The 15,066-nt window shown below is 38.5% G+C and overlaps 1 protein-coding gene and 1 pseudogene across 1 annotated transcript in view; one reads left to right on the forward strand and one right to left on the reverse strand.

Moving 5' to 3' along the window:
* Positions 1 to 15,066, forward strand: part of TMEM116 (transmembrane protein 116) — a 136,640-nt gene that overhangs the window by 40,204 nt on the left and 81,370 nt on the right. The gene's annotated exons all lie outside the window — the stretch shown is intronic.
* LOC782308 (large ribosomal subunit protein uL22-like) lies at positions 12,791 to 13,608 on the reverse strand (annotated as a pseudogene).

Below are 15,066 nucleotides of genomic sequence, written 5' to 3' on the forward strand. Positions count from 1 at the left end.
AATGGTTTTTTTCTGTCCATATCTCTAACTTCTTAAGTACCACTTTCATGTTATATCCTTGGTGTACCTGTTGACCAGTGGAGAAGGAAATGGCAACCCAATCCAATATTCTTCCCTCGAGAATCCCATGGACAGAGGAGCCTGGCAGGCTTTTAGTCCATGGAGTCTCAAGAGTCGGACATGACTTAGTGACTAAACCACCACCACCACCTATTAACCAGAGCATGGAATCTGTTAACATCTTTGGGATCTTGGTAACTTATTATTCCCGCATTTGGAATCACTGTCAACCACAGTCAACTTGAACATACTTGGGAAATGGCCATATATAAGGCATAGGAACTGAGGAAATCCTGTTCTGCTCTGAAATTGTGAAATGCTTAAGAGTTCCTCTTGTTTATCTTCACGGATTACACAAGAGTAACCTGATTTTGAAGATGTGCATAAACCATATGCTGAGGATGTATAGACTTGATGCCAAAGACAGTGCCATATAAGGTCAGGATTCCCTTCTGACCTGAGCAAGGGCTCATTATCACAAAAGAATCCGGGTCATCCTCTGAATACTCAGTCATCCTGAATAAAAGCAAGACTAGTTTCCCATTTTGACATGTATGAAGAGGGAACTTGTGTAAAAAAGAAATAAATAATCTTTTCTTTTGCTTCAAATTAATAATAATATATCATTTCCCTTGTTTGGGCAGGACTTTGTACACTTTTTCTGCTTTTTCTTCTTGTCCTCTGAATATCATCAGGTTCCTAGGAAAGACTTTTATAATAAAGAGATTCCCGCTACAATGTATCCCTGGAAGAACAGTCAGAATTACCAATCAAGTGACACTAGGCTTTATATGGGAAGGGGCCATTTTCAAATGCCCTAAGTGGGATTCCTAAAAGAGAAATCACTCTAAAACTTAACCCATTATCACTTGATTTTGTAGAAGAAAGGATAGGAGGCAGGCAGAGTAACAAACTGGGGTCGTCATTATCATGGCCCAAGTGAAACAGCAAATTGATTGTGAGTTGATTTCCCTGGGACACAATTATTTGTCAGTGACACAGTTGTTTGGACAAAGATCAAAACTATGCTGCCTGCAAGAAGAATAGCCGCTCCCACCCTCAGAGTACTACATGATGACACTACCTTTTGTCTATGTCACTTCCTGTTTCTCTCAAGCTCGAGCTCTTTAGGGGTGTCCTCACTTTGTAACCACCCTCAAAAAACAGCAGTTGTAGTACTCTTTGGAGAAGGCAATGGCACCCCACTCCAGTGTTCTTGCCTGGAGAATCCCAGGGACGGGGGGAGCCTGGTGGGCTGCAGTCTATGGGGTTGCACAGAGTCAGACACAACTGAAGCGACTTAGCAGCAGCAGTAATCTTTAGCCGAGTTCCTGCTGTCTTCATAGAAGGGTATATCAAGGAGAGGCAACTTTTAGATGTCTAGCCAGTACAGTGATAACAGATCAGGCCCCAAGAAAAGAAAAATATATAACCTCTTCCCTCAGTCCTAGTTTCTGTGGAACAGCTTTCTCCTCCTGTCGTCTAGTATGCTTTTGAATTATTGACACTATAAAGTTTCCAGAGCAGGGGTTTGTGGATTTTTGAGTAAATCACCGGCCTCTGCTGTTGAATGCCATTCACACCATTCTCTATTCTATATCTTATAGCCCATTTCAAACCTCCAGTCCTTTTCCTTTTTTTTTACATTATTTACAATGTTTGTTTATTTGCTCAATCCTAGAATACATGTGAAGTATTTTTAGAGGAACTAACCCAGGCCTCTGTGAAAAGGAAGTCTACGAACTGGAGAACAGAGTTTATGTTCAGTTCCTTTATTTTTAGCCTTACATATGAGGTCAAAATAACGTTTCCCAGAATTATTTAGATTGGTACTGTTTTGTCTAGACCTATTCAGTGTGGTCATGTTATTCATTTCTAATATAGTTAAGGTCATATGTTACTTTTTGTATTTCATTCTGATTTGCTCCCACATTTTGGATGATGCTTATTTTGAGGGAGTATGTGAAATGTTATCATGATTCTGAAAGTCAGTGCATGCTAAGTTGCTTCAGTTGTGTCTGACTCTTTGTGACACTATGGACTGTAGCCTGCCAGGCTCCTTTGTCCATGAGATTCTTCAGGCAAAAATACTGGAGTGGGTTGCAATGCTCTCCTCCAAGGGATCTGGCCAACCCAGGGATCGAACCCACGTCCCTTACATTTCATGCATTGGCAAGTGAGTTCTTTACCACTAGTGCCACCTACTATACCAAAGAAGTATATTCATAGTACACCTCCTTGAGCCTCTCATCTGTTCCCATGTCCTCATTCTTTCCACTCGGTTTTCAGTCATCAGTCTCAATAGTACTTGGTTTATTTCTCCTGTATTTCTTTCTGTACAAATAAGCAGATACATGTGTATTTCCTTATATTCCCCTTTTTCATATGTAAATATAGCATAACATTATCTACTTTCCTTTCTAAACTTAAAGATATAGCTTGTAAATCACTTCATATCAGTTTGTAAAAAATCTTCCTCATTCTCTTTTTTATAATCGCGTAGTATTTAGATTTATGGATGTACCATAATTTATTCAGTTACTCTCCTATATGTGGGCTTTTAGGTTGTTTATTTCAAAATTAATACACTATCATCAGCAAATAATGTTGCACATATATTTTTTTTGTGGAAGAATATTCCTAGAAATGAGAAGATAGTGTTCATACTAATGACATTTATAGCTTGTCTGATATTCCCAAATATATGAAGGGAACTTCAGAAGCTTTTTGCCACTTTTAATTCCCACTAGCAATGTATTAGAATGCCTGTTTCCCCAAAATCTAAGCAACAGAATATATCATAATATATCATTTTACCAAACTGATAGAGTATAAGTAGCATGTCAGTATTGTTTAACTTTTATTTTTTTCTAATTTTGAGTGAATTTAAATATTTAATATGTTTAAAAGCCATTTTTATATCCTTTAATAATTGTTAATATTTTTTTCTTATCAAGCTCTTGGTATTTTTTTCTCCTCAATTTTCTCCCTGTAGCTTTATTGAAATATAATTCACAAATAAAATTTTATGTATTTGAAGTGTACAACATAATTTGATGTATGTATAATTGTGAAACATTTATTGTGAATATAAATTTTATGAAAGACAATAAATAGAATAGTTTAAATAATTTTGGGGATGAATAATGTGGGAGGAACCACTCTACTGAGTTTCAAGACTGTGTGGTATTGGTGATGGGATAGACACATAGATCATTGGAACAGAATAAAGAATTCAGAAATAGAGAACCCACATGTATGGTCATCTGATTTTTGACAAAAGGGGAAAAGCAATTCTGTGGGAGGAGAATAGTCTTTTCAACAGATCTTGCTGGAAAATTGGACATGCTGCTGAGAAGAACTTTAACCTAAACCTAACACTTCATACAAAAATTACCTCCAAATGGATCATAGATATAAATATAAAATATAAAACTTTTTAGAAGAAAACATAGCGTATATTTTCGGAGAAGGCAATGGCAACCCACTCCAGTACTCTTGCCTGGAGGGTCCCATGGGTGGAAGAGCCTGGTGGCCTGCAGTCCATGGGGTCGCTAGGAGTCGGACACAACACTTTCACTTTCCACTTTCATGCATTGGAGAAGGAAATGGCAACCCATTCCAGTGTTCTTGTCTGGAGAATCCCAGGGACGGGGGAGCCTGGTGGGCTGCTGTCTCTGGGGTCGCACAGAGTCGGACACGACTGAAGCGACTTAGCAGCAGCAGCAGCAGCGTATATTTTGGATCTAAAACTTGCTGAAGAATTCTTAAACGTGGCACCAAAAGCATGATCCATAAAATTTTAAAATCCATAAATTGGACCTAATCAAAGTAAAAGCTTTTGTCAAGAACCTTAAGCTGAGACAGAGACAAGATGGCAGAGTAGAAGGATGTGAGCTCATCACTTCTTATGAAAACACCAAATCACAACTAACTACTGAAGAACCACCAACAAAAATTGCTGGAACCTACCAGAAATGATCCCCTACATCCAAATAGAAAGAAGCCACAAATGAGATGGTGAAGGTGAAGTGAAGTGAAGTCGCTTAGTCTGTCCAACTCTTGGCGACCCCATGGACTGTAGCCTGCCAGGCTCCTCCGTCCATGGGATTTTCCAGGCAGTGAGATGGTAGGAGGGGTGCAATTGTGATAAAATCAAATCCCATACCACCAGGTGGGCAGTTCACAAACTCGAAATAATTATACCACAGAAGTTCTCCCACAGGAGTGAAAATATTGATCCCCATGTAAGGCTCCCCTGCCTGGATGTCTGGCAACAGGAGGAGGAGGCCCCAGAAAATCTGGCTTTGAAAGCCAGTGAAGCTTGATTACAGGAATTTCAGAGGACTAGGGGAAACAAAAACTCTACTCTTGGAGGGCACATACAAGGTCTTGTGTGCACCAGGACCCAAGGAATAAAGCAGGGACCTCAAAAGAAAGTGTTGCTGAAGTTCCAGTACTTTGGCCACCTGATGTGAAGAGCCAATGCACTGGAACTTCCCACAGCAACTTCCCACTATTGCTGGGAAAGATTGTGGGCAGTAGAAGAGGGCGACAGAGGTTGAGATGGTTAGTTAGCATCACTGACTCAATGGACATGAATTTGAACAAACTCCAGGTGGTAGTGGAGCACAGAGTAGCCTGGTGTGCTATAGTTCATGGGGTTGTAAAGAGTAGGGCACGATTTAGCAACTGAACAAAAACAACATTAAAGACTGGGCTAGATTTACCTGCTACTGTAGGAGGATCTCCTGCGGAGACAGAGTTGAGGGGTAGCTGTGACTCACTTGCTGCTTCCTGGGGAGAGAAAAAGTTGGGAAAGGCCCTGAGAATCTCTGGCCAGAGTTATTGGTGGAGGTCTTGTCCTGTATTTGGCCAGTCTGTGAAGACTGAGAGAGGTACCTGGTTTGTCTGAAACACAGACACCAACAGAGAAAGTTAAAGAAATGAAGAATCAGGCAAACATGTTCCACATAAAGGAACGAGATAGATGTCCAGAAACTGACCCTAATGAGATGGAGGTATATTATTTACCTGATAGAGAATCCAAAATAACTGTTATGAAAATGCTCACTGAAGTCAAAGAGAACAGCACACGAACAAAGTGAAAATTTCGACAGGCAGATGGAAGATACTAAAAAGTATCAGATACTAAAAAGTCACTAGTTACTCATATTTTAAAACTGTATTGGGAATACAAAGATACTACATGGTTATTGTTGTTCAGTCACTAAATTATGACTCTTTGTGACCCCACGGGCTAACTAACTGACTAACCCCATGGACTCCATAACTAAGTCATGAAACTTAAGAACACAATAATTAAACTGAAAAAAAAAGTCAGTAGAAGGGTTCAATATTAGATCAAGCAGAAGAAAGGATCAGTGAACTCAAAGACAGCACTGGAAGTAATTCAGGCAGAGAAGGAAAAAGGAAGAATGAAAAGCAGTGAAGAAAGCTTAAGGACTTTATGCAGTATCATCAAGCCAACCAATATACACATTTTAGGAGTTCTAATTGGAACAGAGAAAATAAGACCAAACAGCTTGTTAAAAAATTTGAAAATTTCCCAAATGTAGAGAAGCAAATGGCAATACATATCCACAAACCCCAGAGATCACCAAGCAAGATGTATCTGAAGATAATTCACACTAAGACGCATATAAACAAATTGTCTAAAGTCAAAGAGTGGACTTTGAAAGAGGCTGTAGAAAATTGACTACTCAAAATTTTTCTTTGTAAAGAAATGTCCAAAAATTCTCATTAATTTTTCCAGCAAAAACCTTGTAGGCCAGAATGGTATTAAAAAGATATTAGTATTCCCTTGTTCACTGTGACTAAGATTCACAACAAGATAATGTTTTTTCAACAGATATAGAAAATGTGATATATGTCATACTGCTGCTGCTGCTAAGTCGCGTCAGTCGTGTCCGACTCTGTGCAACCCCATAGATGGCAGCCCAACAGGCTCCTCTGTCCCTGGGATTCTCCAGGCAAGAACACTGGAGTGGGTTGCCATTTCCTTCTCCAGTGCATGAAAGTGAAAAGTGAAAGTGAAGTCGCTCAGTCGTGTTCGACTCTTAGCAACCCCATGGACTGTAGCCTACCAGGCTCCTCTGTCCATGGGATTCTCCAGCCAAGAGTACTGGAGTGGGTTGCCATTGCCTTCACCGATACCGTATTACTGAGCCTTAAAAAAATAAAGATATCTTGCAACATGTGACAATATGGATGAACCTTGAGGATGTTATGCTGAGTCAAATAGACCAGTCATAGAAATACAAATACCTCATCATTCTATTTATATGAGATATCTAAATTAGTCAAATTTATAGAATCTGAGAGTTGAATGGTGATTGCCATAGAGTAGGGATATGGGGAAATGGAGCTTTACCCACTAATAATAAAAAGTTTCAGTTCAGCAAGATTAATAAATTCTACAGATCTGCTGTACAGCATTGTACCTAGAGTCAACAATACTGTATTACACACTTAAAATTTTGTTAAGAATTGTTGTATTCTTGCCACAATAAGAAATGAGTAAGTTAGAAATGTATAGTATGGGTGCAGAAGATTTTAAATTATATAAAACTATTTGTGCAACTCCTTCATTACTAAATTTTAAAATCTAAAGGAAAATGTGAAAAATTCTTTGTGGAGGTAATATAATCTTAATTCCCTAACTTGATAGAGCTGGCATTTTTAAAAAGTCAGAAATAAATTTCACTTTTTCTGGATGTATATTAAAACAATTTTAAGAAATATATTAGAAATAAAATCTTGTACAATATTCAAGGCAAACACCATGCTAAAAAAAGCTTATGCCAGAAACAAGCATGAGTTTAGCATTAAGAAATATATTATAATTCATCACATCACAAACTAAAAGAGAAATAAAATGAACATATGAGTACATGCCCAAAAGTTGTTAAAAGTCACTAGTTATTCATATTTTAAAACTTTAGTGGGAATACAAAAATACTACATTGTTATTGTTGTCCAGTTGCTAAGTCATGTCAGACTCTTTGCAATCCCATGGAGTACAGCCATGGGCTTCCCTGTCCTTCACTATCTCCCGGAGTTTTCCCAAACTCATGTCCATTGTGTCAGCAATGCTATCTAACCATTTCATCCTCTGTTGCCCTCTTCTCTTGCCATCAGTCTTTCCCAGCATTAGGGTCTTTTCCAGTAACTTGGCTCTTCACATCAGGTGGCCAAAGTATTGGAGCTTCAGCTTCAGCATCAATCCTTCCAAAGAATATTCAGGGTTGTTTTCCTTTAAGATTGACTGGTTTGATCTCCTTGCAATCCAAGGGACTCTAGAGATTCTTTTCTAGCACCACAATTCGAAAGCATCAGTTCTTCAGCTCTCAGCCTTCTTTATGGTCCAACTCTCACATCCACATATGACTACTGGAAAAACCGTGGCTTTGACCATATGGACCTTTGTCAGCAAAGTGATGTCTCTGCTTTTTAATACGCTGTCTAGGTTTGTCATAGCTTTCTTTCCAAGGAGCAAGCATCTTTGAATATCATGGCTGCAGTCACCATCTGCAGTGATTTTGGAGCCCAAGAAAATAAGATCTGTCACTGTTTCCCCCATTTGCCCTTCTGTTTGCCATGGAGTGATGGGACTGGTGCCATGATCTTCATTTTATGAATGTTAGGTTTTCAGCCAGCTTTTTCACTCTCCTCTTTCATCTTCAATAAGAAGCTCTTTAGTTCCTCTTCACTTTCTGCAATTAGAGTGGTATCATCTGCATATCTGAGGTTGTTTCTCCTGGCAATCTTGCTTCCATCTTGTGATTCATCCATTGTGGCATTTTGCACAATAGACTCTACAAATAAATTAAATAAGCAGGATGACAATATACAGCCTTGTCTTACTCCTTTCCCAGTTTTGAAGTGGTTCATTTTCCCACAGTCAGTTCTAACTGTTGTTTCTTGACCTGCATACGGGTTTTTCATGAGATAGGTAAGGTGTTCTGGTATTCCCATCTCTTTTAAGAATTTTCCACAGTTTGTTGTGATTCACACAGTCAACGAAGCTGAAGTAATATGTTTCTCTGGAATTCCCTTATGATCCAACAAATGTTGGCAACTTGATCTCTGGTTGTGCTGCCTTTTCTAAATCCAGCTTGTACATCTGGAAGTTCTCTATTCATGTACTGCTGAAACATAACTTAAAGGATTTTGAACATTACCTTGTTAGTATGTGAAATGAGTGCAATTGCACAGTAGTTTGAGCATTTTTTTGGCATTGCCCTTCTTTGCAATTGGAATGAAAAGACCTTTTCCAGTCCTATGAGTTTTCTAAATTTGATGACATATTGAGTGCAGCACTTTAACAGCATCATCTTTCAGGATTTTACATAGCTCAGCTTGAATTCCACCACTTCCTCTAGCTTTGTCTGTAGTAATGCTTCCTGTTTGTAGTAATGCTTCCACTTGACTTCACACTCCAGGATGTCTGGTTCCAGGTAAGTGACCACACCATCGTGGTTATCTGGGTCATTAAGACCCTTTTATATAGTTCTATGTATTCTTGCCACCTCTTCTAAATCCTCTCTGCTTCTATTATCCTTACCATTTGTGCCCTTTACCGTGCTCATCCTTGCATGAAATGTTCCCTAGATCTCTCCAGTTTTCTTGAAGAGATCTCTAGTCTTTCCCATCCTCTTATGTTCCTCTGTTTCTTTGCATTGTTAACTTAAGAAGGCTTTCTTATCTCTCCTTGCTGTTGTCTGGAATTGTGTATTCAGTTGGGTTTATATTTCCCTTTTTCCTTTGTTTTTTGCTTCTCTTCTTTTCTCAGGTATTTGTAAAATCTCCTCAGACAACCAATTTGCCTTCTTGCATTTCTTTTTCTTTGGGATGGTTTTGGTCACTGCCTCCTATATAATGTTATGAACCTCTGTCCATACTTCCTTAGGCACTCTGTCTACCAGATCTGACCCCTTCAATCTGTCACCTCTACTGTATAATCATAATGAATTTGATTTAGGTTTTACTGGAATGGCCTAATGGTTTTCCCTACTTTCTTCAATTTAAACCTGAATTTTGCAATAAGATCTGAGCCATGGTCAGCTCCAGGTCTTGTTTTTGCTGATGTATAGAGCTTCTCCATCTTTGACTGCAGAGAACATAATTAATCTTATTTCAGTATTAACCATCTGGTGATGCCCATGTGTAGAGTTGTCTCTTGTATTGTTGGAAGAGGATGTTTGTTATGACCAGCATGTTCTTTTGACAAAACTCTGTTAGCCTTTGCCTGCTTCACTTTGTACTCCAAGGCCAAACTTGCCTGTTACTTCAGGCAAGTTACTTCCTACTTTTCATCCCAGTCCCCTATGATGAAAAGAACATCTTTTTTGGGCGTTAGTTCTAGAAGGTCTTATAGATGTTTGTAGAACTGTTCAACTTCATCTTCTTCAGCATTAGTGGTAGGGCACAGATGGGGATTATTGTGATGTTGAATGGTTTGCCTTGGAAACAAACCAAGATCATTCTATTGTTTTTGAGATTGCACCCAAGTACTGTATTTCGAACTCTTCTGTTGACCATGAGTGCTAGTCCTATTTCTTTTAAGAGCTTCTTGCCCACCATAGTAGGTATAATGGTCATCTGTATTAAATTTGCCTGTTCCCAACCATTTTAGTTAACTGATTCCTAAGATGTTGACATTCACTCTTGCCATCATCTCCTACATTACCATGTCCAATTTACCCTGGCTCATGGATCTAACATTCCAGTTTCCTATGCAATATTGTTCTTTAGAGCATTGGACTTTACTTTCACCCGCAGACATCCATAACTGAGCGTTGTTTCTGCTTTGGCCCAACCTCTTCATTCTTTCTATAGCTATTTCTCCACCCTTCCCTTATAGCATATTGGACACCTTCCAATCTGGGGGGCACATCTTCCAATGTCATGTTTTTTTGCCTTTTCATTCTGTTCGTGGAGTTCTGGAGTGGTTTGCCATCCCTCCTCCAGTAGACCACGTTTTGTTAGAACTCTCCACTGTGACCAGTCCATCTTGGTTGGCCCTGCATGGCATGGCTCATAGCTTTGTTGAGTTACACAAACCCCTCCACCACAACAAGGCTGTGATCCATGAAGGGAAAGATATGCATAACCAGGTAAAGACCATTTACCAAAATGTAATGCCAAACAGCGTATTAATTAGTGAAACAGTGAATGTATTTCCACTTAAAATCTCTTTGTTTTTTTGTCTTGGACAATTTGAATTCAACTTTCAGTGGATTCTCCCCAGCATGCAGTTTTGTCCTTTACTTTTTAAAGTCATAGGTCCCAGACTCCTCTGGTCCCTTAACCCCTTAAAATCAGCCCCTTGCATTCTCCCCAAAATTGAGATGTCAAAAACTTCAGTTTCAGGTACTTCTTTTCAGATTGGCTAACTATACTTTCCAGTGAATATCTGTTGGATATTTGGGTTTTTCCTGGTCTCAGGTCCAGAAGGTGTCCCATCACTTCTCTCTACTTTCTCTGTGACAGTTACTAATATCACTTGGATTTTGGAGCTATTGGTAGTTTGACCTTTTAAACCGTATATTGGGGTTTGTAAGATGCCTTGTCATCATTTTTTGGTGTTTGTAGGGTTTAGTTTTTACCATCATAGTGCTTTATCTGTTTTTATGCTGTGAGTTGAGATTTTTTTTTTAATTGCACTACTGTTGCCACCTTCTGCAAATCTTCCTTCCTAATAATTAAATATGTTTCCTAGCCTTTAAGGAATTGAATGCTACATCTTGTGGCGAATCAACTTTTTCCATGCACTGTGATATGGAGCCTTACTGAAAGGTTTTTTTTGTTTTCTTTTTTTAACCTAGAAAATCCAAATTCAGGACTTAGTTTGTTATTTGCAGATTTTGATATTTTTGTCATTTAATCTCTTTGAGCATCAGCTTCTTGTTTATAAAGTGGAAATAATATCTGTATGAGCTTTACTAATGATTCAATAGCATTTGTAAAAATGCTTTGTAAAATAAAAAGTGCTACACAGATAAAGATACTATTATTAACTTCCCTCACATAGTCTCTTTTGACAGAACTTGGCTAGGATTTCCTTTTTTTTTTTTAAAGCTTTATTGAATTTGTTACAACATTGCTTTTGTTTTAGTTTTTTGGCCCAAGGCATGTGGGATCTTAGCTCCCCAACCAGGGATCAAACCTGCACCCCCTGCATTGGAAGGCGAATTCTTACCACTGGACTGCCAGGGGAAGGCCCTAGAATTTCCTTTTTCCCATGCATTTTTTCAAAGTTTTATTTATTTATTTGCTTATTTTTTTGAGGTACAGTTGATTTACAATGTGTTAGTTTCTAGTATACACCAAAGTGATTCAGTTATACATGTATGTACATGTTCTTTTTCATATTCTTTCCCACTGTGGTTTATTATGGGATATTAAATGTAGTTTCCTGTGCTATACATTAGGACCTTGTGTTTGCATATAGTAGTTTGTATCTGCTAATCTCAAACTTCTAATTTATCCCTCTCCTTCTCACTTTTCCCTTTGGTAACTATAAGTTTGTTTTATATGTGTGTGAGTCTGAAAACAGTTTCATAAATAATTCATTTTGTATATTTTAGATTCCACATATAAATGATATCATATGGTATCATATGTTATTCCCTTTCACTCAGTGTGATAACCTCTAGGCCCATCCTAGTTGCTGCAAATGATGTTATTTTTATGGCTGAATAGTATTCCATTGTGTGTGTGTGTGTGTGTGTGTGTGTGTGTGTATTGTGTGTGTGTGTATATTTCATATCTTCTTTATCCATTCATCTATCAATGGACACAGGTTGCTTCCATGTCTTGGCTATTGTAAATAATGCTGCTGTGAACAGTGAAGTGCATGTGTCTTTTTAAATTAGAATTTTGTCTGGATATATGCCCAGGAGTGGGATTTCTGGATCATATGACAACTCTATTTTTAGTTTTTTAAGGAGGCTTCATGCTGTTTTCCATTGTGACTGTGCCAATTTACATTCTCACCAACATTGTGAGAGGGTTCACTTTTTTCCACACCCTCTCTAGCATTTATTACTTTTAGACTTTTTAATGATGGCCATTCTGACTGACATGAAGTGGTACCTTGTTGATTTTCCTTTGTCTGCTAATCAGTGATGTTGAGCATCTTTCCGTGTGCCTGTTGGACATCTGTATATCTTCTTTGGAGAAACATTTCTTTAGTGTTTCTGCCCATTTCTTGATTGGGTTGTTTGGTTTTTTGTTATTGAATTATATGAGCTATTTATGTATTTTGGAAATTAAGCCCTTGTCAGTTGCATCATTAAAGAATATTATCTCCCAGTTCATAGGTTGTCTTTTTAATTTTGTGCATGGTTTCTTTTGCTGTTCAAAAGCTTTTGAGTTTGATTAGGTCCCATTTGTTTATTTTTGCTTTTATTTCTATTGCCTAGGGAGACTGACCTAAGTGTGGCTATGATTTAGTCAGAGAATGTTTTGCCTATGTTCTCTTCTAGGAGTTTTATGGTGTCAAGTGTGATATTTAAGTCTTTAAGCCATTTTGAGTTTACTTTTGGTTATAGTGTCATGGTGGGTTCTAACTTCATTGATTTACATGCACTGTTCAGCTTTCCCAATAGCACTTGCTGAAGAGACTGTCTTTTCAAGACACATATTTAAACTGCAGCCTGATTGACATTATAAGTTTTGAATGAGACTACCTGTAATTGTTTCGAAGTATCCTATAATGCCTGACATAATCATTTAGCATTAACATTTTGGTATATATTGGAAGTCCTCTTACCTTTTACTTACCTGTTCATTTCATTAACTGATGTTCTCCATTCTTTCTGTAAAACACAGTGATAATCACAACTCACTGGACATTTAGCATTAGTAGGCTGTACTTTATTTTTTTTAATTTTTTTTTTTTACTTTTATTTGCATTTATTTTTTGCAGCATTTATTCCCGGGCCATAAGTTTTGTTTCTTCAGTTTCTTCTGGGATCTTTTTCTTCTGTGCAACCTCCTCTTCTGGTTTAGGAACAATCTGCTCTTTTTCAGTAAGGATCATCTCAATGTGGCAGGGAGAGCTCATGTAGGGGTTGATCCGACCGTGAGCTCTCTAAGTCCTGCGCTGCATCTTGGGGGCTTTGTTCACTTGGATGTGCTCAATGACCAGAGAGTCTACATCTAAGCCCTTAAGTTCAGCATGACTCTCTGCATTTTTGAGCGTGTGTAGTGAAAATTCAGCACTCTTTTTGGGCCTCCGACCCTGCATCCAGCCCCACTGTTTGGCCTGTGCACACATACCAACTACACTGTTGTAATGACGGAATGGCACACACTGCTTCTTTAAAGTGTCATCCTTCAGATACTTGGTGGCTTTTCGGATATGCATACCCTTTATGGCCTGGGCAGTTTCATGAGTGTTCTTAAAGTGAACACGAAGATTTGAACCTCTTGATTTGCATGATTTTGTGGGATTTTCTGGGTCAAGTGAATAGCGCACCATTTTTAGGGATCACCTCAGGCCGCTTACCGGAAAAGGAAGTAGGCTGTACTTTAATACCTACTTTCCTTATGTATCTGTTTCCACCAAGTACAAGGTTATGTTTATTTCCAAATGTTTTTGCGCCAGTTGTACTTATGACTACAGTACGTGTGACCAAAGTACTTAGTATTGTACCTAATTACCCGCTCTCTGCCTCAGCTTCTTCCACCTCAGCTTTTCCTATGAATTTGTCTATTCTAGGCATTTAATATAGATGGAATCATACAATTTGTGTCCTTTTCTGACTGGCTCTTTTCACTTAGCATAATATTTTCAAGATTCATCAATACTGTTACGTTCAGTTCAGTTGCTCAGTCGTGTTGCCGACTCTTTGTGACTCTATGGACTGCAGCACGCCAGGCCTCCCTGTCCATCAACAACTCCTGGAGCTTACTCAAACTCATGTCCATTGAGTTGGTGATCCCATCCAACCATCTCCTCCTCTGTCGTCCACTTCTCCTCCCGCCTTCAGTCTTTCCCAGCATCCGGGTCTTTTCAAATAAGTCAGTTCTTCACATCACGTGGCCAAAGTATTGGAGTTTCAGCTTCAGCATCAGTCCTTCCAATGAATATTCAGGACTGATTTCCTTTAGGATGGACTGGTTGGATCTCCTTGCAGTCCTAGGAACTCTCAAGAGTCTTCTCCAACACCACAGTTCAAAAGCATCAACTCTTTGGTATTCAGCTTTCTTTATAGTCCAACTCTCACATCCATACATGACTACTGGAAAAACCATAACTTTGACTAGACGGACCTTTGTTGGCAAAGTAATGTCTATGCTTTTTAATATGCTGTCTAGGTTGATAATAACTTTTCTTCCAAGGAGCAAGCATCTTTTAATTTCATGGCTGCAGTCACCATCTGCAGTGAATTTAGCAAAAATGTCTGTCATGTTTGTTTATCTTCTCTGATGAATGTAACAAAAAAAAAATCCAATTTAAAAATGGACAGAGGATCTGAATAGACATTTTTCCAAAGAAGACATAAAGATGGCCAACAGGTCCGTGAAAAGGTGCTCAGCATCACTAATCTCCTCAGAAATGCAAATCAAAACCACAATGAGATATCACTTCACACTTGTTATCAAAATGACAATAAATAAGTTTTGGCGAGGATGTGGAAAAAAAGGAACACTGTTGATGGCTATGCAACTGGTGCAGCCACTATGGCAAGCATTATGGAGGTTCCTCAAAAGTTAAAAGTAAAACTACCGTATGATCCAGCAGTCCACTTCTGGACATTTATCCAAAGGAAACAAAATGCCAACAAAGAAAGATATCTGCACCACCATGTTCATTGCAGCATTGTTTACAATTGCCAAGACATAGAAGAAATTTAGGTGTCATCTATCAGTGGATGAATGAATTAGAAAATGTTATACAGGACTTCTCTGGTGGTCCATTGGTTCAGACTCTGCATTCCCCTCTGCAACCCAAAGCCTCATCAACGGTAATGA

This window comes from Bos taurus, chromosome 17, assembly GCF_002263795.3.
Source record: "Bos taurus isolate L1 Dominette 01449 registration number 42190680 breed Hereford chromosome 17, ARS-UCD2.0, whole genome shotgun sequence".
Classification (NCBI taxonomy): domain Eukaryota; kingdom Metazoa; phylum Chordata; class Mammalia; order Artiodactyla; family Bovidae; genus Bos; species Bos taurus.